Raw genomic sequence first — 26,915 nt, forward strand, 5'->3', positions numbered from 1 at the left:
TTTCACCAACTGGTCATTTTCAGAAGCAAGTTCCTAACTCAGAGTGATCTGAATCTAAGGAGAACACACTCTCTCTCTCTCAGGACAATGAGCTGTCCCCATTATCCCAAGGATGGACCCCTTCATCCCCAGGTATGCTGTCACTTGGTCCTATAGCTCCCTCCTCTCTGCCTCTCCCCACCTTCCACTTTGGTCTCTTCCTTCTATCTCCATTTATCAAACAGTCTTTTCTCTCTCTATCTCTCTGTGTGTTCACTTCTCCACCCTTCTCCCCCTTAAATGTTCTACCTTCCATCTTCCTCCTGTCATCATTTGTTGTCCTGCATTGTCTCCCTTTACTTTGTACACAGGGGGCCAGGGCTGCTCCTTTTTCATGTCTCCACTCCCCAGAAGCCTTTGGCTTCTATTAGAGTTTCTCTGTCACCACAGCAAAGCCATTTAGCCTTTTTCTTCTCTTTGTTCCCCTTAAAGATCAGAGGTAAGAACTAAAAGGAAAAGGAAATTTAAGTGGGATTCCATCTAACCCTGAAGAAACCTAAGCTTAGACAGTTAAAAACACCTACTCCTGTATAGGGAATGAGTAGTTTTAAAAGTCAGCATTAGAACTCATGTCCTCCTGACTCCAGGCCCCATGCTTTACCAATTAGGAAAACCAGCAGCCTCTCCGTCACCATCATTCTCTCAGCTCTCTGGTCCCTTTCTGATGTCTCTACCTTTGTCACTCTTTCTGTGCTGTTGTCTGTCTCTTTAATGGAGTTTGCCTACAAATTGTTTTTCTCTCCTCCCACTCCATGCTCAGGCTTTCCTCTTCTTTCTCATAAAACCACAGGATTTTTAAGCTAGAAGGTTCTTTCAAAGCCTTTGAATTCAACAGCATCATTTCAAGGGAGAAAAACTGAGGTTTAAAGCAGGTGTTAAGTGCCTTGTGCAGGTAACACATCTCTAAGTTTCTGAGGCAGCCTCCCCTTCAGCTTGTCCTAACACCAAGCTCATGGCTCTGTCCAGCATGTCTCCAAATTGGTCTCATACTTCTTTCCTCCCTTCCCATCCCCCATTTGGGTACTTCCATCTCCAGTCTATGAGTGTCAGTCTTGGATTTGGAATTCCCAAATTCCCTGACAGTCCGATACATTCTGAGCCCTTCCTGCCTCCCGATCATCCTCCGGCCCTGCTGATTTATCCCTCCTGCTCTTCTCTCCTGTCTCCCTGCCCAGTCTGCACAGCGCCCAAGCCTGTCCCTAGCACTCCCCCCTTAGCAAGTGCTTTCTTCCTGTGCTCGTTAGCCCTTGGCCATCCTCCCACATACACACTTTGCTTAATTCTCTGTATTTCTCCCAGGTGTTCACAATGTGGCTTTTTCCCTTTTCTCCATTCCAGATCCCACTATTCTATTCCCTTTGTCACTTTGCCCCCATCTCCAGTGCTTCCTTCCATTAGCTTCTGAGCTTTATTTCTCCTCCCTAATGGTACCTTCCATATCCCTCCATCCCTGTCCTCCTTGGTCTCTTCCTTTGTATCTCCTATCTCCTCTTTTTCCATTGGTCTTTCTCTCTACTTCTTCCTGTCATAAGGGTTTCTCAGTTTTGTCTCCCCTCCCTAATGGTACTTTCCTTCTCCCTCCATCTCTCTGCTCCATGGTTTCTTCCTCTTGTCTCCCCTCTCCACTTTTTTCCAGTGGTCCTTTCCCAGTTGCTTTCTCCCTCTTCTTCCTAATCAGTGGTTCTTTCCCTTTTTATTTCCCCACATCTCATCCAGTGGTTTCTTCCTTCATTCTTTCTCTTTTTCTCTAATCAATGATCTGTTCCATTACATAGTCTCCTCCCTTCCCAACACTGTTTATCCTTTTCATTTTCTCTCTCCCTTCTTTTTTCCTTGCTTTTTTCCCTTTTTTTCCTAAGGCAATTGGGGTTAAATGACTTGTCCAGGGTCACACAGCTAGGAAGTGTTAAGTGTCTGAGATCACATTTGAACTCAGGTCCTCCTGACTTCAGGGCTAGTACTCTAACCACTACACTACTTAGCTGCCCCTGCTTTTTTCCCTTAATACCGCATCCTTTACATTCTCTTTGTCTTCCTGCCACCCACTTATCTTCCCTAATTATTCCTTCCCCTTTTTGTCTTCTTAATATGTAGTTTTTGTTTTTTCATTTTATTTCTTTTCTATGAATATTAGTCACTTCCCATTTTCTCACTCCTTCCCCTTTCTTTTGTAGTATCTTTATTCTCCCTTTTTTATTCCCCACATTTTCTCCTTTTGTCTCCCCTCCTTTCTTTCCCAATGATCTCTTCCATCTGGCTCTGTCCTCTCTCCCTTCTGATTCTTTCCTAATACTTGTGTGTGTGTCTGTCTCTCCACCTATTTCTCTTTCTGTCTCTCTTTCTCCTTAATCTCCATCTGCCCAGAGGTCCCTTGTCCTCCCCGTTCCCAAAATATATTTTCCATTTATCCTACTTCTTCTTTCCCCTAGGCCCTACACAATCTCTCGAGTTCCAACGTATTGTAAATTCTCTATCAATTGTGTTCCTCCATATTGGAGGGTTTCTTTCCTTTTCATGTTTAGTACATTATCCCCTTTCTCTCCTCTGTCCTAGCCCATCTTAGTCACTTCTTCACTCTTCTCACATCCAAAATGACTCTTTTTCTTTTCTCTGTCCTTCCTTTTTCCCCGGAGATAGTTTTCTCTTCCCCCCAACCCAACTTTGCTAGTAAAACTCTTCTGCCATATCTCATGGTGGCCATTTCTCTGTCTCTCTCTCCAAAGACCTAGTAAATTCTGTCTTACACCTTTCTTCTCCCTCCTCAGTGGTCTGCTCCTCTTTCCCCTGAACAATGGTCTTTTACCCACTATTTCCTTGCATCACTCATAAAACGACATATTTATAATTGGAAGAGATAGAACATATAGGAAATAGTGTTTTTGACATTTTATCACTAGGATTATGGATTTGGAGATGGAAAGGACCAGAGACCAATGACATACAATCACTTTCTTCAGGGGAGCGAACTGAGACTGAGAAACTCTTACTTAATTACTGTTTATCAGTGTCTCTTTGTATCTATCTGCTTAAACTTCTAAGGAGACCTCTCTCCATCACCTTCTGTCACTCTCCTTTCACAATCTCCCTTTCTAATGACCTCTGAAATGTCTTTCACCCCTCTCCACAATGGCCTTTCATTCTCCCTCTCCATTCAAGTTAAACATTCTTTGTATGTTATTTTTCTTTCTCTGTCTCTACTTCTGTGTTTGTCTCTGTCTCTCTCTATCTCTGTCTCCCTTCCCCCTTTTGTCTGAATTCTCTGCCTCCTTCTACCTTTTGATTTCTCTCTCCCTACAATCCAGTGCCATCCCTTCCTTTTCCCTTTCTGTCTCTCCTCTTTCCACACTAGTCTACTCCCTCCATTTCTCTGACTTTCACACAAGCTTCTTGTCTCTATTTCACGCTCTCCCTCTAGCCCAATGCTAAGTTACACTTCTTTTTCAATCACAGATTGGACATGTTCTCATTGGCTTGTGAGTAAATCTCATCATTTGAGAGAAAAGGAAGCTAAGACAGAGAGGGACAGAGATCTGCATAGAGTTATAGAGAGAGACTGGAGAGTAGGCTCTGCACTCCAATCAGCTCGGCTCCAGGGACATGGCCTGTGCATTGGAAAGAGTGCTGGGCCTGGAGTCTGTAAGACCCAAATTCAAATTAAACTTGAGATACTTCTTACTGAGTGAACCTGGGCTAGTCACAATCTCACTGTCCTTTTTGCTGTAAGGTTAAAGTGGAGATTATATATCCAGCTGCCTGGAGCTGTCCGTGGTATCAAATGAGACAGTGTTTGCAAAGCTATTTTCTTCCTTTTAGATCTCTCCCTCTGCTTCCCTCCCTTGTCTTTCAAAATCACAGTAAAAAAATTTACAGTAGCAGTTTTCACTCTGCTTATCTCCATTGTAAATGGCCCCTTCCTTGAATGGATGTCCATCAGTTGGAGAATGGTTGGGTAAATTATGGTATATGAAGGTTATGGAATATTATTGCTCTGTAAGAAATGACCAGCAGGAGGAATATAGAGAGGCCTGGAGAGACTTAAATCAACTGATGCTGAGTGAAATGAGCAGAAGCAGGAGATCATTATACACTTCAACAACAATACTGTATGAGGATGTATTCTGATGGAAGTGGAAATCTTCAACATAAAGAAGATCCAACTCACTTCCAGTTGATCAATGATGGACAGAAATAACTACACCCAGAGAAGGAACACTGGGAAGTGAATGTAAACTGTTAGCACTACTGTCTATCTACCCAGGTTACTTACTCCTTCGGAATCTAATACTTAATGTGCGACAAGGAATTGGTATTTACACACATATATTGTATCTAGGTTATATTGTAACACATGTAAAATGTATGGGATTGCCTGTCATTGGGGGGAGGGACTGAGGGATGGGGGGATAATTTGGAAAAATGAATACAAGGGATAATATTATAAAAAAATTACTCATGCATATATACTGTGGGAAAAAAATTCTAAAAAAAAAAAAAAAAAAAAAAAAAAAGTAAATGGCCCCTTCCTTTTCTCCCTTTCCAAAACTTTTTCTCCCCCTCTGGCCATTTGCTGTGTCTCTCCCCTACTCAAAGGTATTTTAATGCTCAATTTCTCCTCCCATCTCAATCCCCCAAGGGGATTTCTTTTGCCTTTCCATACTTCTCAAGAGTTTAAACATGGAAGGGACCTTAAATGTCATCAAAGCAGCCCTCAAATATCTTACAGAGGAGGAAGCTGAGCCTGAGGGACCTTCCATGTCTTCCTGAAGCAAATTCATGCATGAAAAAGTCTGAGGTATGATCTGATCTCAAGTGCTTTGCTCTCTCCATCCTTAATTGCCACTTGCCTACCCCAGGCAATCCTCCTTGTCCTTTTGTTGTTGATCCTTGCTTGGTTACTTAGTCCCCCATGGTCATAAAGATCTACTTCTTTGACACTGTTCTCGGCCCTCTCTGACTCTTTCATCGCCAAGGAATCTTCTCTCTCTGAAATTCTCTGATTCTCCTGAGTGGAATCCACCTGTGTCTCTCTGTCTCCCTCTCTGCTTACTGCAGTAGCCTCCACTCTATGTCCCCACATCCTTGCTTGGCCCCTTCCTCTAACTCTTTCCTCTCTGCAGGCTAGTGATTTCCCAACATTTCCTTCCTCAAAAGCCTTTCTCTTTAATCTCAGTCTGACTTCCTCTACCCTTACATCAAGTAGTTTTCCCCTTCTCTCTTAGAAAACCATAAAATATTAGAGAGTTGGAAGGGATCTGAGTGTCCATACAGTCCAAACACATCTATTAAGAGAAAAGGAATCTTAGCTGGAGAGTTTATGTGATATGCTGAGGACCAAACAGCCAGTAGGGTTACAGGCAGAGCTGGAGCACTTTCCCTCTACTTACCTTACTCTGCTTGTTGGACACTTACCTTTCTCTCTCTCCCACCATCCATGTGCAGTGGGCCTTTTGCTTGCTCTCTTCACCACTAACTCTCTTTCCTGCCCATTCCCTTCCATGGGCCTCCCCGCCTCCCTTGTTGCTCCCTCTCTTTATCACTGAGAGGATCACACAACTGGAAGAGCCCAGAGTGGCCAACTGCATTTCCATCTTTTTTAGATTAAAAAATTTTTAAAAGTTAAATGACTTGACCAGCTCTTAATTTTCAGATGGAAGACCCTAAGTCAGGGTGACTCAAATAAACATTCTATCTTTTCTGGCAATGTGCTCCCCCTAGCCCACACTGTGTCCTTTCCCTCCATTCCCTCTTTCCTCTCCCACCCTCCAAAGTGGTAACTTCTCACTTTCCATCTCCAATTACCAAAAAGTATTTCCCTTTTCTCTTTATCACACTCTGAATGTCCCTCCCAAACTGGCCCCCTCCAAGTGCTCTTCCTTCCATCTCCCCCCCATCTCCTGTTGTCCACCCCTTTCCTTCTCCACCTCTCCTTTGTACTCAGTGGAGGTTGTCCTGCTCCTTCTTCCTGTCTTTATTCCCCAGGACACTTTGGCATCTTTTACACTCCACTTTAGAGGCACCAGAGCAAGGCCACAGAACCTTTTTTCCCCTTTCTGCTACATAGATTAAAAGTTTCCTGCCAGAGGGGAAGTTGACAGTGAACTGAGTCTCACATTGACAAACCTGACGCTTAGTCCATTAATCTAACCTGCTTCTGGACATGGAACAAGTAGGTTTGTTCCTAGCACTTGAACTCAGGTCCTCCTGACCCCAAGCACACACTGGGAGAACCAGCTGCCTCACCCACCAACCTCACTCTCCCAAGTCTCTGTGGTCCCTACCCCTCGACTCTTACTTTCTGGTTGTCTCTGTCTTTGTCTCTGATGGCAATTTTCTTTGTAACTGTATCTTTCTCCCCTAGATTTTCCTCTTTTTTCTCATTCAACAATAGGATTTTAAAGGGTGACGGTTATTAAAAAAAAACTTTTGGGTTGATGTTCATCATTTAAGATAAGAAACAGAGATCTAAAACACGTATTAAGTGCCATGTCCAGGGTCACACATCTCTAAGTTTGTGAGGCAGCCTCCACTTCAGCCTGTCCTTCGGCTCTGTCCAGCATGTCCCCTCCCTGTCCCTTTGTTCCCAGCTCTCTCCTCATTGATCTCATACTTCTTTCCTCCCTTTCCTCCTTCCACTTGGGCTCTTCTTCACCAGACTGGGAGTGTCAGGTCCGATCCACTCTGAGTCCTGACCATGCTCAGGTCCTGCTCCTTTATCCCTGCTGCCCTTCTCTCCTGTTTCACTGGACGGTCAGCACAGGGCCTACGCCTGTCCATAGCTCTTCTAATCCCTCCCTGCGCTCTGGATTTCTGCCCCTCACATTCCCGCCCAGTGCTCTCTTCCTCTCTAGCTCCCCTTTAATGAGAAGCCTTCTCTCTCTAAAAGTCTCTCTATCTCCCCCTATATTTACCCACATCCTCACTTGTCCCATTCCTTTGACTCTCCTTTGCTCTGTCCATGGTATTCCCTTTCCTCTGTATCTGTTCCCTGCTCAGAATCTGCCTCTACCCTATATTAAGTATTTTTCCCTTCTCTATTGGAAAAGCATACAACCTTAGAGAGAGGGAATGAGTCTGGGAGTCCAACCTGTCCAGAGACCTCTTCTGAAAGAAAAGGAAACTGAGAAAAGGCCTTTATGTGATGTGTTGAGGGACACACAACCAGTACATTTACAAGAGGAAGTTGAACACACATCATTTTTGTGTGGACATACTGTGTCCTGGTTGGTAGGAGGATCACTTTGTGTCTCCCCCATGATCCATGCCTACTGGACCTTCTCTGGTTCTCTTCCCCACTAACTCTCCTTCCTGACCCTCACTCCCATGGGGCTTGCTCTTCTCTCACCCTCAATGATGGAATCTTCCATGGAAGGGCCCCTAAGTGGCCAACTCGATCTCCATCTTTTTAGAGGAAGAAATTCAAGCTGAGAAGAGTTAATTGGCTGAAACAGCTATTAATTTTCAGAAGCAAATTAATAACTCAGGGTGATTTGGCCCCAAATCCCTCTACCTTCTATCTGTTCTAGCAAAGGGTTCCCTCCCAATCCATCTCCTTCTTCCTCAGAAGTGTCCTCATTGGGGCCTTCAGCTCCTTGCTCTCTGCCTCTCCCCCCACAATGACTTCTTCCCTCTCTCCCTCAAATTTCCAAGTATTCTTTTCTCTCTGTGTCTCCCTGTCTTTGTACTGCCCTTCACCAAACTGGCCCACCCCAAGGGCTCAGCCTTCTGCCTTTTGGTGCTCATCCCCTGTCGTGCATCCCCTTTTTTCCTCCCCCTTTCCTTTGTACAAAGTGGCCTTGTCCTGCTGCATCTCCTGGAACACACTCCACAGAAGCCTTTGGCAGCTCTCTGCCACCAAAGCAACCTCAGTTAGCATGAGAAACTTCTCTTTCTGTCACTGGTAGGATCTCTAACTTACAGATGGAAAATAATTAATGAATTTCCCTTAACCCTGACCCTTAAGAAACTAAGGATTAGACATATAAGGAGAACAGATTCTATGATGGGAGCAAGGAAGTTTGTAAGCCAGCCCCAGAATTCAGGTTCTCCTGCCTCTGAGCCCCATGCTTTAGCCAATAGGAGAACCAGCTGCCTCACCCCCACCATCATTCCCCCAGTTCTCTGTGGACCCTTCCTGATATCTCTCTCTACCTTTGTCTCTCTTTCTGTGCTTTTGTCTGCCCCTTTAATGGAGTTTGCCTACTAACTGTTTTTCTCTCTGCCCTGCAAACCTCGGACTTTCCTCCTTTCTCATAAAAGGACATCATTAAAAGCCTTTGAGATCAAAAGCATCATTTAAAAGGAGAAGACACTGTGGTCTAAAGCAGGTCCTAAATGCCATGTCCAGGGTCACACATCTCTGAGTTTGTGAGGCAGCCCCCACTTCAGCCTGTCCTGACCCCCAGCCCATGGCTCTGTCCAGCATGGCCCCTCCCTGCTCCTTTGGCCCCAGCTCTCCCCTCATTGGTCTCATACTTATTTTTCCCTTCTCATCCCCACTTGGGCCCTTGAATCACCATCCTGTGAGTATCATTCTTGGATTTGGAATTCCCCTCCCTTTCCCTGACAGTCCGGTCCACTCTGAGCTCTTGCAACCTCAGAGCATCCTCAGGCCCTGCTGCTTTTTCCCTCCCGCTCTTCTCTCCTATCTTACTGCACAGTCTGCACAGGGTTCCCCCCTCCCCCGCACTCCCCCCTTAGCAAGTGCTTTCTTCCTGTGCTCTGCAGCCCTTGGCTGTCCACAAAAAGACACTCTGCTTTCTTTTCTGTGTTTTCCCCAGGTCTTCATAATGTTCTCTTGGCTATTTCTTTACTTTTATCCTTCCCAAATCTGACTATTCTCTTTTCTTTTTCAATTTTCCCCATCTCCAGTGCTTCCTTCCATTAGTTTCTCAGCTTTGTTTCCCCTCCCTAATGGTACCTTCCCTCTCCCTCCATCCCTGTCCTCCTTGGTCTCTTCCTTTGTATCTCCCATCTCCTCTATTTCCATTGGTCCTTTCTCTCTACTTCTTCCTGTCACAAGGGTTTCTCACCTTTGTCTCCCCTCCCTAATGGTACCTTCCTTCTCCCTCCATCTCCATACTCTGTGGTTTCTTCCCTTTGTGTCTCCCCTCTCCACTTTTTCCAGTGGTCCTTTCCTAGTTGCTCTCTCTCTCTTCTTCCTCATCAGTGGTTCTTTCCCTTTTTCTTTCCCCCATCTTATACTATGGTCTCTCCCTTCATTCTTTCTCCTTCTTTTCTCTATTCAATGATCTGTTCTTTTACATTATCTCCTCCCTCCCCAACACTGTTTAACCTTCTCAATTTCGCTCAACCTTTTCTTTTTTTTCCTTTTTTCCTTTTTCCTTACTTCCACATTCTCTATGTTTCCTCTGGCTTCCTGCTACCCACTTATCTTTCCTAATGATTCCTTCCCTTTTTTGCTCTTCTTAATATGTAGTGTTTGTGTTTTTTTTTTAATTTTATCCCTTTTCCATGCAAATTAGGCCCTTGTGATTTTTTCACTCCTTCTTCCCCTTTCTTTAGTAGTATCTCCATTCTCCCTCCCTTTATTTCCCATATTTTCTCCTTTACTCTCTCCTCCTTCCTTTCCCAGTGATCTCTTCCATCTGGTTCTGTCCTCTCTCCCTTCTGGTCCTTTCTTAATACTTCTCTCTATGTGGGTTTGTGTGTGTCTCTGTGTTTTTCTATTTATCTCTTTTTATTTCTCACTCTCTCTCTCCTTAATCTCCAGCTGCACAGAGGTTCTGTGGCCTACCCTTTCCCAACATGTCTTTTCCACTGAATCCTCCTTCTTTCCTCTAGGCCCTACACAATTTCTTGAGTTCTACTGTCTAATAAATTTTCTGTCACCAGTAGTCTATCTCCTTTCTGCCTAGTGATATTCCTCCTTAGTGGGGTATTTCTCTGGCTCCCATATTTATTACATCCTTCCCTTTGTCTCCTCCACGCTATCAGTTCTTCCCTCTTCTCCTATCCAAAATGGATCCTTCTCTTTTCTCTTTCCTTCCTTTTTCACCCAAATATCGTTTTCTCTTCCCCCGCTACCCAATTGTGCCAGTGACACTCTTCTGCCATACATCTCTCTGTCTTTTACTCGTTGTCTCTCCCCAGAGACCTATTAAATCCTTTCTTTCTCCTTTCTCCTCTTTCCTCAATGGTCTCTTCCTCTTTCCCCTAAACAATTGTCTTTTCCTCACTGTCTTCTTGCATCACTCATGAAATCATAGATTTATAATTGGAAGAGACAACTCATAGGATTACAGATGTACAGATGGAAAGAATCGCAGGGCCATGGAACACAATAATTTTCTTCAGGGAGCAAATTGAGTCTGAAAAACAATCAGTATCTCTCTGTTTCCATCTTCCTAACGTTGCAATGATATCTCTTTGTATCACCTGCTGTCACTTTCCTTTCACAATCTCCCTATCTAATGATCTCTGAAATCTTTCACCCACTTTCACAATGGCCTTCTTTCATTCGCCCCCTCCTTTCAAGTTACATACAGATACTTTGTATATTATTTTTCTTTTTCTCTCTCTACTTCTGTTCCTCTCTGTCTCTGACTCCCCCTGTTCTCTGACTTCTCTGCCTCCTTCTACCCTTTGTTCTCTCTCTCCATGCAATCCATTCTCATCCCTTCCTTTTTCCTTTCTGTCTCTCCTCTTTCCACACTAGTCTACTCCCTCCATTTCTGTGTCTTCCCTACAAGTCTTTTGTCTCCATTTCACGCCCTCCCTCTAGACCAATGCTAGTTACACTTCTTTTTCAATCACAGACTGAGTTTTGGACACGTCCTCACAGTAAATCTCATCAATTGAGAGAGAAGGAAGCTGAGCCCAGGAGAGTGACAGAGATCTGCATAGAGTTATAGAGAGAGATTGGAGAGTAGGATCTGGACCCAAATCAGCTAGGCTCCAGGGACATGGCCTGTGCACTGGAAACAGTGCTGGGCCTGGAGTCTGTAAGATTTCAAATTAAACTTTAGATATTTCTTACTGAGTGAACCTGGACTAGTCATAGTCTCAAAGTATTTTTGCCATAAGTATAAACTGGGGATTATATAAGCAGCTGCATGGAGCTGTCCAAGGTAGTAAGTCAGAAAGCATTTGCAAAGCATTTTTTTTTTTTCCTTTTAGATTTCTCCCTCAACTTCCATCTATTGTCTTTCAAACTCATAGTCAATAGTTTTGCAGTTGCATTTTCATCTCTGCTTATCTCCATTGTAAATGGTCCATTCCTTTTCTCCTTTCCAACACTTTCTCTCCTCCTCTGGCCATTCCCTGTGTCTCTCCCCCCGGAAGGATATTTTCATGCTCAATTTCTCCTCTCATCTCCACCGCACAAGGGGATTTCTGTCTCCTTTCCACAATTCTTAGCATTTTAAACATGGAAGCAGCCCTTGAATATCTTACAGAGGAGGAAGCTGAGCCTGAGAAAACTTCCATGTCTTCCTGAAGCAAATTCATGCATGAAAAGGTCTGAGGTATGATCTGATCTCAAGTGCTTTGCTCTCTCCATCATAAATTGCCATTTGCCTCCCCCAGGCCATCTTCACTGTCCCTTTCTCTTTCATCCTTGCTTGGTTACTTAGTCCCCATGGTCATAAAGATCTAATTCCTTGACACTGTTCTCTTCCCTCTCTGGCTCTTTCCTTGCCAAGGAATCTTCTCTCTCTAAAAATCTCTAAATCTCCTGTGTGGAACCCACCTGTGTCTCTGTCTCCCTCTCTTCCTGCTGGACTAGCCTCCTCTCTATGTCCCCACATCCTTGCTTGGCCCCTTCCTCTGATTCTTTCCTCTCTACAGGCTATTCAATTCCCAACATTTTCTCTCTTCCTTAAAAACTTTTCCCTTTAATCTCAATCTCTCTGCCTCTACCCTTACATCAAGTAGTTTTCTGCTTCTCTTTAGAAAATCATAAAAGATTAGTGACTTTGAATGGATCTGTGTCCATCCACTAAAACACATCTATTGAAAGAAAAGGAACCTGAGCTGGGAGTTTATGTGATATGACTATCAGCATATCCTTACAGCCACTAAGGTTACAAGCAGGGCTTGGGCACTTTCCCTCTAGTTACTGTACTGTGGTCGTTGGAGACTTACTTTCTCTCTCTCCCACCATCCATGCCCAGTGGAACCTTTGCTAGTTCTCTTCCCCACTAACACTCTTTGCTGTCCATTCACTTCCATAGACCCTCCCCACCTTGCCCCCTTTCTTCATCACTGAACTGCAGCTCTTGCTGCCTCAGAGCATCCTCAGGCCCTGCTGCTTTATCCCTCCTGCTCTTCTCTCCTGTCACACTGGACCATCTATACAGAGCAGAGGCCTATCCCTAGTCTACCCCATTAGGAAGTGTTTTATTCCTTTACTCTTTCACCCACAAATACACTCTGCTGTCGTCTCTGTATTTACCCCAGATATGCAATGTTCTCCTTTCATGTTTTTTTTTTCTTTTCCTCCATCCAAGTTTTCCTTTCCTTTTGTCACTCAAATAATGTATTCATTTTTTCCTCATTTTTTTTCTCCTTCCTAATGGTAACTTCTTTTTTCCTTCATAACTGTTCTCCATAATATATTCCCCTTATCTTTGCCCAGTCCTATTTACAGTAGAAACTTCCTTCTTTCTTTCTCTTGTTTTTTCCTGCTTTTTTCCCTGTATTTCTCCCCATGCCAGCCTCCCTGATGGAATTTTTTTCTCCAGCCCACTGTCATTTCCTATATCCTTTTCTTGTATCCTTTTCCCAGACCCTGCCTTCTTTCTCTCTCTTCCCTGTAATCAGTGGTCCCTTTCCTTTCACTGTCCCTTCCCTCCCCATCACAGTAAATTCTTTTCATTTTCTCACTCCCTTTGTGTGCTGTAATTCTTTCCCCCCATCCCCTGTGCTCTCTTCCTTTTGTCTCATTCCTTTTTGTCTCTTGATCTTTTCCTCTATTTAATACCCAGTGTTTCTATCTTGGTCCCCCTCGCTCTATCCATATCAGTTTCTTCTCATAATCTGACACCTTCTCCCTATTTCTGTGCTGTTTTCCTTCTCTCTTCTCTTACTCCTATACTAAGTTCCTTTTGTTTCCCTTTTATTTCCCAGTGGTCTTTTTCCTCTTCTTGTCTCTTCTCTTCCTAATGGTCCTTTCCCTTTAATATCTGTCTGGCGTGTGTGTGTGTGTGTGTGTGTGTGTGTGTGTGTGTGTGTGTGTGCGTGCGCGCCATCTCTCTGTCCCTCTCTGTCTGTCTCTCCATCCCTTTTTCATTACTTCCTATTGTCTTGTCCCTTCTCTTTGTCTCTAGCAGTTGCCTCTACGTCCCTTCCCATCCATTTCCCAAGTGATATTTTCCATTTGTTTCTTGATCTCCTTCCTTCTAGGCCCTGCAAAACTGCTCCTTAGTTTCTGCTTCAAAGACTATAGCCCAGCATTCCCTCCTTTATTTCCTCCCTTTCCTCCTTCTCTAGTCCTGACTTTACTTTGTTTCTTTCTCCCCATGTTTAGGGAGCTCTCTCACCTCTCTGTTTCTGTACCACCAAGGCATCCTACCTTCCTCTTTCCTCTATTTCCTCCTCTCATCCAAAATGATGCCTTCCCTTCCTTTCTTTCTCTCTTCCTTCTCCAATTATGCTTTATTTCCTTCTCTCACCCTGGCTACGTCCTTGGCTCACAGTCTTTCTTCATACTTCCTGATAAGCTTCTCTCTTCCTCTCTCCCCAAGGACATTATTCCTCCTTTACTCTTGCCTTCCCTTTCCCCAGGAATCTCCTTTTCTTCACCCTAACCAATAATTTTCCCCTTCTATCTCCTTCCATCACTCCCAAGATCATAGATTTATAGTTGGAAGGGAATTACTGTTGATGAATTAAACCGCTCATAGCAGGGTTGGAAACTGAGGCTCACAGATTAAGTGCTTGCCCAGACTCACAGAGAAAGTGTCTGAGTCCAGAGCTGAACCCATGCTGCTCTAAATTCAGGGACAAAGATCTGTCTATTGTGGCATCTAGTTGGCTTTTCCAGTATGGCTCATCCCCAGTTGCCCTTTTTCTATGTGGCTCCCCATCTCATCTCTCTCATCTGGTGTTTAGTCTTTCATCTCCCTCCCAGTGGCCTCTCTTCATTTTCCCTTCCCTTTCCAAGACTACACCACCTTTCTCTTTGTATTTTCTGTCTCTTCCCACCTTCCCCAGGTCTCTCTGACTTCTCTCTCTTTTTCTACCCTTTGGTCTTTCTCTGCTTTTAACTTTTTCTATTGACTCTTTACTCACTAGTTGACCTTGTTCCTCAGGCCTCCCCACAAGGCTCTTGGCTGTATTTCCCTCTCTCTCCCTCCATACCAATACCAAGTTGTATGTTTCTTCTTCAGTCCCAGAAGCTCCAATCTGATCTTGGATGAATCCTCAGCGGTTCTGGAGTCCAGGGTTATCCTTTTAGAGAGGAACAAGCTGGATCTGAGAGAGTAGAAATGATACATAGAGTTATACCATAATTTTGGAGGTAGTATCTGGACTCAGGTCATCCAGGCTCCAGGGACACTGCTTGTGCAGCAGCCAGAATGCTGGCTCAGAACTCAGTAAGGCCTGGTTCCAAATTGAGCCATAGACATTTGCAAGCTGTGTGACCCTGAGGAGATGAGAACCTCTCTGTTCCTCAGTTTTCTAAGGAACAAAATGATTATACTGCTCATACCTACTTCAGTGGGCTTATATAGAGATCAAATGTGACCCTTTTTGTAAAGCACTCAGCACAATGTCAGACACAAGGTAATACTTAACAGATGATTTCCTTCTTTCCCCTTCCCCAGTCCCTTCTTCTTTTTGGATCTCTGCCTCTATTCTTCTCCCTTGTGATTCAAATACTCTATTAACAATTCTCTAGTAGCATTTTTCCTCTATCACATTTATGTTGTCAAGTAATCCCTTCCCCCTCTCCCTCGCCAGCACTTTTTTCTCCCTCTCCATACCTGCTGCCTCTCTCCCCTCATTAAAGATCTGCTAAACCTCTCTCTTTCTCCTTACAATTCCCTTACCGAGGGCTCGATTTGCTCTTTCCATCATTTCGTGGACTTACAAGGTTCCTTAGAAGCCCCCAAATGCCACCTTGCAACATGTGGTAGAGGGGAAAACAGAGACAGAGAGACGTTCAGTGACTTGCTGAGGCTGATTCAGCTTGAAAATGTCCCAGGCTGGATTTAATGGCAGCCCAGGGCAGTGTTCTCTGCATCCTTAGTAGCCAGTGCCTCCCCCCAGCCCTTCCCCAGGTGTCCCTTCCTCTTAGATGGCTCTTCCTTCTAATCCCTCCCTGTGCTCTGGACTTCTGCCCCTCACATTCCCGCCCAGGGGTCTCTTCCCTCTCTAGCTCCCCACTACCGAGAAGTCTTCTCTCTCTAACACTCTATCTCCCCCTGTGTGTCTGTCTCTGACTCTCTCTCCTGGACTAGCCTCCACTCTCTCTGCCCACATGCTCACTTGGCCCCTTCCTTTGACTCTCCCTGGGCTCTGTCCATGGTGCTGAACAGCCTGCATGTCTCTTGCTGCAAGAAGCTGTTGCCCTCAGTCTCCATCCCTCTGCCTCTGCCCCCATAGCAGGTAATCTCTTCCTTCTCTCCCCTTCAATCCCAGAATCTGAGCGGGCTGCAGGCTGACTGAGCGGCCATTCTAGTCCAAGAGGACTTGTTGTAGCCGAGGAAGTTGGGACAAGTTAAAGACTTGTCCAGGGCCAAACAGCCACTGATTTTAGGGAGAAGAAATTGAACTCCCATTACTTATATTCAGCTTCATGTATTCTTTTCCCCACGTGAGTCAGCTGTGTTTCTCTGCCATCAAGCTTTCTCCTTGTCTTTCTCTTCACTCAATGGCCTCTTCCCACTGGCTGTTCTTTCCTGATCCATCCTGCCTGTGGGGACCTATCATTCTCCTACACTCACAAATCTCAAGGGGAAGGAACACTTAGAAGCCACATCCCTCCCCACCATGCTCAGAGGCCTGAGAGAGGTTAGGTGTCTGGCTCAACCTAGAAATTGTTTGAACTCAGGTGGAAATGACAGAGAATAATGGCCCAGGGGCAGCTAGATGTCACAATGCATAGCACTGAGGGCTGAAGTCAGAAGGACCTGTGGTGAAATCCACCTTCAAACATTTAAAATTTCCTAGCTGTGTGACTCTGGACAAGTCAGTTAACCCCAGTTTCCTCAGGAAAAAAAAAGAAAAAAAAGAGAATGCTGGTTCAGCCACATGTGATCTCCTCCAGCTGTCCCCAAGACTTATCCAATGGGTTTGTAACTTACTAAGTGTCCTTGTCTTGTTCCCAGTGTCTGTCACTGTGTCTCTCCTCTTCCTCCTCCTGATCTTATTCCAGTATCGTGTGTTCATGGATATGTTGAAGGAGACCTGCACTGGGAGAGGGAGCAAGGAAGCTTATGTCAGTCCCAGAATTCAGGTGCTCCTGACTCCAAGCCCCAAGCTTTAGCCATTAGGAGAACCAGCTGCCTCGCCCCCCCCCCATCACTCTCCCAGTTCTCTGTGGTCCCTTTTGGTGTCTGTCTCTGTCTTTGTCTCTCTTTCTGTGCTTTTTCTGTCTTTATAATGGAGTTTGCTCACTATCTGCTTGTGTCTTCTCCCCCGCATTCCTTGGATTTTCTTCTTCTTTCTAATGAAAGCACAGCGTTAAAAGCCTTTGAGATCAAGAGCACCATTTCAAGGGAGAAGGAAACTGTGGTTTAAAGCAGGTGCTAAGGGCCTTGTGCAGGGTCACACATCTCTGAGTTTGAGAGGCAGCCTCCACTTCAGCCTGTCCTGATCCCCAGCCCATGGCTCTGTCTCTCCCTGGGTCCCCACCTCTCTCCTCATTGATCTCATACTTCTTTTCTCTCTTTCTTTACTCCATTTGGTCAGTTCTCCCACAAAGGGGAAATAGGTATACATTTGAAATTCGCATCTGTTTCCCTGACAGTCTGATCCACTCTGAGCCCTTGCTGCCTCCCTATCATCTTCAGGTCCTGCTGCTTTATCCCTCCTGTTGTTCTCTCCTGCTTCACTGCAGTCTGCACAGGGCCCCCTCCTGTCCCTAGCACTCCCCCATTAGCAAGTGCTTTCTTCCTTTGCTCTTTAGCCCTTGGCTGTCCTCCCACAGACACACTCTGCTTAATTCTATGTAGTTCACCCAGGGGTTCACAATGTTCTCTTCAGTTGCTTTTTCCCTTTTCTCCATCTCAGAACCCAATATTCTCTTTCCTTTATCAATCTCCAGTGCTTCCATTTGTTAGCTTCTGAGCTTGGTTTCCCCTCGCTAATGGTACCTTCCATCTCCCTCCATCCCTATCCTCCTTGGTCTCTTCCTTTGTATCTCCCATCTCCTCTTTTTCCATTGGTCCTTTCTCTCTACTTCTTCCTGTCACAAGGGTTTCTCACCTTTGTCTCCCCTCCCTAATGGTACCTTACTTCTCCCCCCATATCCATGCTCTGTGGTTTCTTCCCATGGTATCCCCCCTCTCCACTTTTCCAGTGATCCTTTCCCTGTTGCTTTCTCCCTCTTCTTCCTAATCAGTGGTTCTTTCCCTTTTTGTTTCCCCACATGCCATCCAATGGTTTCTTCCTTCTCTAATCAATTAGCGTTTCCTTTACTATGCCTCCTCCTTCCCCACCACTGTTTATCCTTTTCATTTTCTCTCAAATTTCTCCTTTCTTTGCTTTTTCCCCTTCATACCACATCCTTTATATTCATTGTCTTCCTGCCACCCACTAATCTTTCCTAATTATTTCTTCCCTTTTATTGTCTTCTTAATATGCAATGTTAGTTTTTTTCATTTTATTCCTTTTCTATGAAAATTAGGGGCTTCCCATTTTCTCACTCCTTCCCTTTCTTTAGTAGTATCTTTATTCTCCCATTTTTATTCTCCTTTTGTCTCCCCTCCGGTCTTTCCCAATGATCTCTTCCATCTGGCTCTGTCCTCTCTCCCTTCTGATTCTCTCCTATTACTTGTGTGTGTGTGTGTGTCTACCTATTTCTCTTTCTCCTTAATCTCCATCTGCCTAGAGATCCCTTGCCTTCCCCTTTCCCAAGATATCTTTTCCATTGGATTCTCATTCTCCTTTTCTCTAGGCCCTACACAATCTCTTTAGTTCCAGTGCATGATAAATTCTCTACTGCCAATACTCTATTTCCTTTCTCCTTAATGATGCTCCTTCATAGCCGGGGGTTTCTCTCTCTCTCTCTCATTTTTTGTGCATTGTTCCCTTTGTCTCCTTTGTCCCATCCCATCTTAGTCACTTCTCTCTTCTCACATCCAAAATGGCTCCTTTTCTTTACTCCTTCCTTTTCCCCAAAGATAGTTTTTGTTTCTTTTTCCCCAATTCAGTTTTGCTAGTGACACTCTTCTGTCATATCTCATGGTGGCCATTTCTCTGTCTCTCTCTCCAGAGATCTAGTAAATCCTGTCTTACTCCTTTCTCTCCTTCCTCATTAATCTCTTCCTTTCCCCTGAACAATGGTCTTTTACCCACTCTTTCCTTGCATCACTCATGAAACCATGGATTTATAATTGGAAGAGACAGAACATATATGAAGTAGTGTTTTTGACCTTTCATCACTAGGATTATGGAATTAGAGATGGAAAGGACCTCAGGGCCATGAAATACAATCATTTGCTTCAGGGGAGCAAACAGGCTGAGAAACAAACTCTTAGTTACTGTTTATCAGTCTTTCTCTGTATCCATCTGCTTAAACTTCTAAGGAGATTTCTCTCCATCACCTCCTGTCACTCTCCTTTCACAATATCCCTTTCTAATGACTTCTCAAACCTATTTCACCCCTCTCCACAATGGCCTTCTTTCATTCTCCCTCTCCTTTCAAGTTAAACATTCTTTGCATATTATTTTTCTTTCTGTCTCTACTTCTGTGTTTCCCTCTCACTCTCTCTCTCTGTCTCCGTAACCCCCTTTTGTCTGACTTCTCTGACTCCTTGTACCCTTTAGTGTCTCTCTCCCTGCAATCCAGTGCCATCCCTTCCTTTTCCCTTTCTGTCCCTCCTCTTTCCACACTAGTCTACTCCCTCCCTTTCTCTGATTCCATACAAACCTCTTGTCTCTATTTCACACTCTTCTTCTAGCCCAATGCTAACTTACACTTCTTTTTCAATCAGAGTTTGAGTTTTGGACATGTCCTGACAGTAAATCTCATCAATTGGAGAGAAGGAAGCTGAGCCTGGGAGAGTGACAGAGCTCTGCACAGAGGTATAGAGAGAGAATAGAGAGTAGGCTCTGCACTCCAATCAGCTCGGCTCCAGGGACATGCCCTGTGCATTGTAAAGAGTGCTCGGCCTGAAGTCAGTAAGGCCCGAGTTCAAATTAAACATTAGATATTTCTTACTGAGTGAACCTGGACTAGTCACAATCTCACTGTCCTTTTTGCTGTAAGGTTAAAGAGGGGATTATATATCCAGCTGCATGGAGCTGTCCAAGGTATCAAATGAGACAGTGTTTGCAAAGCTATTTTCTTCCTTTTAGATCTCTCCCACAACTTCCCTCTATTGTCTTTCAAACTCACAGTCAACAATTTTGTACTAGCATTTTCATCTCTGCTTATCTCCACTGTAAATGGCTCCTTCCTTTTGTCCCTTTCTAACACTTTATCTCTCCCTCTAGCCATTCCCTATATCTCTCCCCTTCTCAGGTATTTTAGGTTCAATTTCTCCTTCCATCTCAGCCCCCCAAGGGGATTTCTTTCTCCTTTCCATCATTCTTAAGATTTCAAACATGGAAGGGACATTAAAGGTCATCAAAGTAACGCTCAAATATCTTATAAAGGAGGAAGCTGAGCCTGAGGCACCTTCACTGTCTTCCTGAAGCAAATTCATGCATGAAAAGGTCTGAGGTATGATCTGATCTCAAGTGCTTTGCTCTCTCCATCATAAATTGCCACTTGCCTCCCCCAGACAATCTTCACTGTCCCTTTGTCTTTGATCCTTGCTTGGTTACTGAGTCCTCATGGTCATAAAGATCTACTTCCTTGACACTGTTCTCTTCCTTGACTCTTTTATTGCCAAGGAATCTTCTCTCTGAAAGTCTCTGATTCTCCTGTGTGGAATCCACCTGTGTCTCTCTGTCTCCCTCTCTGCCTGCAGGACCTGCCTCCTCTCTATGTCCCCACATCCTTGATTGGCCCCTTCCTCTGCCTCTTTCCTGTCTACAGGCTATTCAGTTCCCAACATTTGTCTTCCTCAAAAGCCTTTCCCTTAATCTCAATCTCTCTGCCTCTATCCTTACATCAAATAGTTTTCTCCTTCTCTCTTAGAAAATCATAAAAGATTAGTGAGTTGGAATGGTTCTGAATGTCCATACAGTCCAAACACATGTATTGAGAGAAAAGGAACCTGAGCTGGAGAGTTTATGTGATATGCTGAGGGCCAAACAGCCAGTAAGGTTACAGGCAGAGCTGGAGCACTTTCCCTCTACTTACATTACTCTGGTTGCTTGACACTTACTTTTTCTTTCATGCTTTAGCAATAAGGAAAACCGGAAGCCTCTCCTGTCACTATCATTCCCCAGTTCTCTGTGGACACTTTCTGATGTCTCTAACTTTGTCACTCTTTCTGTGCTGTTGTCTGTCTCTTTAATGGCCTTTGCCTACTGTTTTTCTCTCTTCCCATCCCATGATCAGGCTTTTCTCTTCATTCTCATAAAACACAGGATTTTTAAGTTCGAAGTTTCTTTCAAAGCCTTTGCGTTTAAGAGAATCATTTAAAAAGCAAAGAAGCTGTAGTTTAAAGCAGTTGCTACGGGCCTTGTGCAGGATCACACATCTCTGAGTTTGTGAGGCAGCCTCCACTTCAGCCTGTCCTGACTCCCCAGCCCATGGCTCTGTCCAGCATGGCCCCTTCCTACCCCTTTGGCCCCAGCTCTCCCCTCATTGGTCTCATACTTCTTTTCTCCCTTCCAATCCCCACTTGGGCCCTTCCATCTCCAGCCTGTGAATGTCAGTCTTGGATTGGAAATTCCTATCCCTTTCCCTGACACTCCGGTCCACTCTGAGCTCTTGCTGCCTCCAGATCATCCTCAGGCCCTGCTGCTTTATCCCTCCTGCTGTTCCCTCCTGTCTCACTGCACAGTCTGCACAGGGTCCTCTCCTATCCCCAGCACTCCCCCTTAGCAAGTGCTCTCTTCCTGTGCTCTGCAACCCTTGGCTGTCCACACACAGACACACTCTTGTTTCTTTTCTGTTTTCCCCAGGTCTTCATAATGTTCTCTTGACTGTTTCATTCTTTTTCTCCTTCCCAGATCCCACTATCTCTTCCCTTTATCAATTTTCCCCATCTCCAGGGCTTCCTTCCATTAGTTTCTCAGCTTTGTTTCCCCTCCCTAATGGTACTTTCCATCTCCCTCCATCCCTAACCTCCTTGGTCTCTTCCTTTGTATCTCCCATCTCCTCTTTTTCCATTGGTCCTTTCTCTGTATTTCTTCCTGTCACAAGGGTTTCTCACCTTTGTCTCCCCTCCCTAATGGTACTTTCTATCTCCCTCCATCCCTATCCTCCTTGGTCTCTTCCTTTGCATCTCCCATCTCCTCTTTTTCCATTGGTCCTTTCCCAGTTGCTCTCTCCATCTTCTTCCTAATCAGTGTTTCTTTCCCTTTTTCGTTCCCCACATCCCATTCAGTGATTTCTTCCTTCATTTCCTTCATTTTTTCTCCTTTTCTCTAATCAACTATCTGTTCCTTTACATTGTCTCCTCCCTTCCCAACACTTTTCATTTTCTCTCTCCATTTTCTTTTCTTTGCTTTTTTCCTTAATAGCACATTCTCTACATTCTCTTTGTCTTCCTGCCACCCACTTATCTTTCCTAATGATTCCTTCCCTCTTTTTAATCTTCTTAATATGTAGTTTTTGGTTTTTTTATTGTATTTCTTTTCTATGAATATTACTCACTTCTCCTTTTCTCCCTCCTTCCCCTTTCTTTAGTAGTGTCTTCACTTTACCTTTTTTATTCCCCATATTTTCTCCTTTTGTCTCCCCTCCTTTCTTTCCCAATGATCTCTTCCATCTGGCTCTATCCTCTCCCCCTTCTGATTCTTTCCTAATACTTGTGGTTCTCTCTGTCTGTCTCTACCTTTTTTCTGTCTCTCTTTCTCCTCCTGGAGCAGAGACCCATGAAATCACTTTCTTCAGAGGAACAACCTGAGGCTGAGAAACGAACTCTTAGTTACTGTTTATCAGTCTCTCTCTGTATCCATCTGCTTAAACTTCTATAGAGGCCTCTCTCCATCCCCTGCTGTCACTATTCTTTCACAATCTCCCTGTCTAATGACCTCTGAAATGCCTTTCACCCCTTTTCACAATGGCCTTCTTCATTTTTCCTCTCTTTTCAAGTTAAACATGCTTTGCATATTATTTTGCTTTATCTATCTCTACTTCTATGTTTCTCTCGCTGTCTCTGGCTCCCTTCCCTCTGGTTCTCTGACTTATCTGTCCTTTGGTCTCTCTCTCCCTTTAATCCAGCGCCATCCCTCCCTGTTCCTTTTCTGTCTCTCTTCTTTCCACACTAGTCTACTCCCTCCATTTCTCTGAGTTCTCTACAAGCCTCTTGTAACTATTTCGTGCTTTCCCTCTAGCCCAATGCTAAGTTACACTTCTCTTTCAATCACAGATTGAGTTTTGGACATGTCCTCACAGTTTCTAGGTATAGAGAGAGAGAAGGAAGCTGAGCCTGGGAGAGTGACAGAGATCTGCATAGAGTTATAGAGAGAGATTGGAGAGTAGGCTCTGCATTCAAATCAGCTCGGCTCCAGGGACATGGCCTGTGCATTGTAAAGAGTGCTGGGCCTGAAGCCAGTAAGGCCCGAGTTCAAATTAACCATTAGATATTTCTTACTGAGTGAACGTGGGTTAGTCACAATCTCACTGTCCTTTTTGCTGTAAGGTTAAAGTGGGGATTATATATCCAGCTGCATGGAGCTGTCCATGGTATCAAATGAGACAGTGTTTGCAAAGCTATTTCCTTCCTTTTAGATCTCTCCCTCTGCTTCCCTCTCTTGTCTTTCAAAATTACAGTCAACAATTTTGCCCTAGCATTTTCATCCCTGCTTATCTCTATTGTAAATGGCCCCTTCCTTTTCTCCCTTTGCAACACTTTCTCTTCCCCTCTGGCCATTCCTGTGTCTCTCACCTTCTCAGAGATCTTTTCATGTTCAATTTCTCCTTCCATCTCAATCCCCTAAGAGGATTTCTTTTTCTTTTCCATTTCTCTTAGGATTTTAAATATGGAATGGACCTTAAAGGTCCTCAAAGCAGCCCTCAATAGCTTATAGAGGAAAAAGCTGAGCCTGAGAGACCTTCCATGTCTTCCTAAAGATAATTCATGCATGAAAAGGTCTGAGGATGCCAGGTGGCACAGTGGGTAGAACGCCAGCCCTGAATTCAGGAGTACCTGAGTTCAAATCTGGTCTCAGATATTTAACACTTCCTAGCTGTGTGACCCTGGGCAAGTCTTATAGCCCCAATTGTCTTAGCAAGAAAAAAAAGTAAATTAATAAAATAAATAAGTTCATTTATAAAAAAGAAAAGGTCTGAGGTATGAACTGAACTCAAGTACTTTGCTTCTCCATCATAAATTGCCACTTGCTTACCCCAGGCAAACTTCACGGTCCCTTTGATTTGCTTGGTTTACTTAGTCCCCCATGGTCTACTTCTTTGACACTGTTCTCTTTCCTCTCTGGTCCTTTCATTGCCAAGAAACCCTTTTTCTCTGAAAATTTCTGAATCTCCTGTGTGGATTCCACCTGTGTCTCTCTGTCTCCCTCTCTGCTTACTGGACCAGCCTCCTCTCTGTGTCCCCACATCCTTGCTTGGCCCCATCCTCTGACTCTGTCCTCTATACAGGCTATTCACTTCCCAACATTTCTTTCCTTCCTCAAAAGCCTTTTTCTTAATCTCAATGTCTCTGCCTCTACCCTTACATCAAGGAGTGTTCCCCTTTTCTCTTGGAAAATCATAACATATTGGAGAGTTGGAATGGATCTGAGTGTCCATACAGTCCAAAAACATCTATTGAAAGAAAAAGGAACCTGAGGTGGAGAGTTTATGTGATTTGCTTAGGGCCAAACAGGACAAACAAGCAGAGCTGGAGCACTTTCCCTCTACTTACCTTACTCTGGTTGTTGGACACTTAACTGTTTCTCTCTCCCAACATCCATGTGCAGTGGGCCTTTTGCTGGTTCTCTTCCTCACTAACTCTCTTTCCTGCCCATTCACTTCACAGGCCTCCCCCCACCCCCGTGCACCATTGCTCCCTCTATTTATCATTGAGTGGATCATCCAACTGGAAGAGCCCAGAGTGGCCAACTACATTTCGCTCTTTTTTAGAGGAGGATATTAAATTGAGAAAACTTAACTGACTTGACAGCTCTTAATTTTCGAAAGCTTGGTGCTAAGTCGGGGTGATTTGACTCCAAGTAAAACATTCTATCTTTTTTGGCCCCCACCGAGTCCTTTACCACCCTACTCTCCTTCCTCTCCCCACTCTCCAAAGTGGGGTCTTCCCACTCTCCATCTCTAATTACTAATTTTTTTTCCTTTTCTCTTTATCTTTCTCTGAATGTTCCTCCCAAACTGGCCCCCTCCAAGTGCTCTTCCCTCCATCTTCCCCTTCCCATCTCCTGTTTTCCCACCTCTTTCCTTCTGCATCTTTCCTTTGTACTCAGTGCAGCTTGTCCTGCGCCTTCTTCTTCTCTTCATTCCCTAATGACACTTTGGCAGCTTTTACCCTCTGCTTCAGAGGTACCAGAGCAAGCCTCTTAAACTTTTTCTCCTTTCTATCACTGATACAGCAGAAGTTTCCAGCTGGAAGGGAACTTGACAGTGAACTGAGTCTCACATTTACCAACCTGAAGCTTAAGCCATTAAACAGACCTGCTCCTGGACATAGAACAAGTAGGTTTTTCCTAGCACTAGAACTCGGGTCCTCAAAACCCCAAGTGCACACTGGGAAAAGCAACTGCCTCACCCACCACCCTCCCTCTCCCAATCTCTGTGGAATCTTACTTTCTGGTTGTCTCTGTCTATCTTTGTCACTGCTGCAATTTCTTTTCTAAATGTATCTTTTCCCTGAGGTTTTCCTCTTTCTCATTCAACAATAGCATTTTAAAGGGAAAAGTAATTTGTAAAAACCTTGGGTTCATGTTCATCATTTAAGAGAAGAAACTGAGGTTTAAAGCAGGTCCTCAGTACCATGTCCAGGGTCACACATCTCTAAGTTTGTGAGGCAGCCTCCTCTTCAGGCTGTCCAGACCCCCAGCCCATGGCTCTGTCCAGCATGGCCCCTCCTTAGAGCTCCAGCTCTCTCCTCATTGATCTCATACTTCTTTCCTCCCTTTCCTCCCTCTGCTTGGGCTCTTCTATCACCAGACTGGGAGTGTCAGATCCAATCCACTCTGAGTCCTTGCTGGGTCCTGACCATCCTCAGGCCCTGTTCCTTTATCCCTGCTGCCCTTCTCTCCTGTTTCACTGGACGGTCAGCACAGGGCCTACGCCTGTTCATAGCTCTTCTAATCCCTCCCTGCGCTCTGGATTTCTGCCCCTCACATTCCCGCCCAGTGCTCTCTTCCTCTCTAGCTCCCCTTTAATGAGAAGCCTTCTCTCTCTAAAAGTCTCTCTATCTCCCCCTATGTGTCTGTCTCTGACTCTCTCTCCTGCACTAGCCTCCACTGTATTTACCCACATCCTCACTTGTCCCCTCCCTTTGACTCTCCTTTGCTCTGTCCATGGTATTCCCTTTCCTCTGTATCTGTTCCCTGCTCAGAATCTGCCTCTACCCTATATTAAGTATTTTTCCCTTCTCTATCGGTAAAACATACAACCTTAGAGAGAGGGAATGAGTCTGGGAGTCCAACCTGTCCAGAGACCTCTTCTGAACGAAAAGGAAACTGAGAAAAGGCCTTTATGTGATGTGCTGAGGGACACACAACCAGTACATTTACAAGAGGAAGTTGAACACACATCATTTTGTGTGGACATACTGTGTCCTGGTTGGTAGGAGGATCACTTTGTGTCTCCCCCATGATCCATGCCTAGTGGACCTTCTCTGGTTCTCTTCCCCACTAACTCTCCTTCCTGACCTTCACTCCCATGGGGCTTGCCCTTCTCTCACCCTCAATGATGGAATCTTCCATGGAAGGGCCCCTAAGTGGCCAACTCGATCTTCATCTTTTTAGAGGAAGAAATTCAAGCTGAGCAGAATTAAGTGACTTGAACAGCTATTAATTTTCAGAAGCAAATTAATAACTCAGGGTGATTTGGCCCCAAATCCCTCTACCTTCTATCTGTTCTAGCAAAGGGTTCCCTCCCAGTCCATCTCCTTCTTCCTCAGAAGTGTCCTCATTGGGGCCTTCAGCTCCTTGCTCTCTGCCTCTTCTCCCCCAAAATAACTTCCTCCCTCTCTCTCTCAAATTACTAACTATTCTTTTCTCTGTGTGTGTCTCCCTGTCTTTGTACTGCCCTTCCCCAAACTGGCCCACCCCAAGGCTCTGCCTTCTGCCTTTAGTGCTCATCCCCTGTCGTCCATCCCTTTTTATCCTCCCCCTTTCCTTTGTACAAAGTGGCCTTGTCCTGTTGCATCTCCTGGAACGTACTCCACAGAAGCCTTTGGCAGCTCTCTGCCACCAAAGCAACCTCAGTTAGCCTTTTTTCTTATCTTACTGTCATTTATAGAATCCCTGACTTACAGATGGAAAAAATTAAGGGAAATGGAATCTAACCCTGGAGAAACTAAGGATTAGACATATAAGGAGAACTGGTTCTATGATGGAAGCAAGGAAGCTTGTAAGCCAGGCCCAGAATTCAGGTTCTCCTGCCTCTGAGCCCCATGCTTTAGCCAGCAGGAGAACCAGCTGCCTCACCCCCACCATCA

The 26,915-nt window shown here is 44.7% G+C and overlaps 1 long non-coding RNA gene across 1 annotated transcript in view; it reads right to left on the reverse strand.

Moving 5' to 3' along the window:
• LOC141549100 (uncharacterized) overlaps positions 1-26,915 on the reverse strand; it is a 183,227-nt gene that overhangs the window by 63,477 nt on the left and 92,835 nt on the right. Inside the window, exon 12 of the long non-coding RNA XR_012484224.1 lies at positions 16,308-16,415. This is a non-coding gene — a long non-coding RNA (uncharacterized LOC141549100). The remainder of the gene's footprint in view (positions 1-16,307; positions 16,416-26,915) is intronic.

The sequence above is a fragment of the Sminthopsis crassicaudata genome, chromosome X (assembly GCF_048593235.1).
Source record: "Sminthopsis crassicaudata isolate SCR6 chromosome X, ASM4859323v1, whole genome shotgun sequence".
NCBI classification, from domain to species: Eukaryota; Metazoa; Chordata; class Mammalia; order Dasyuromorphia; family Dasyuridae; genus Sminthopsis; species Sminthopsis crassicaudata.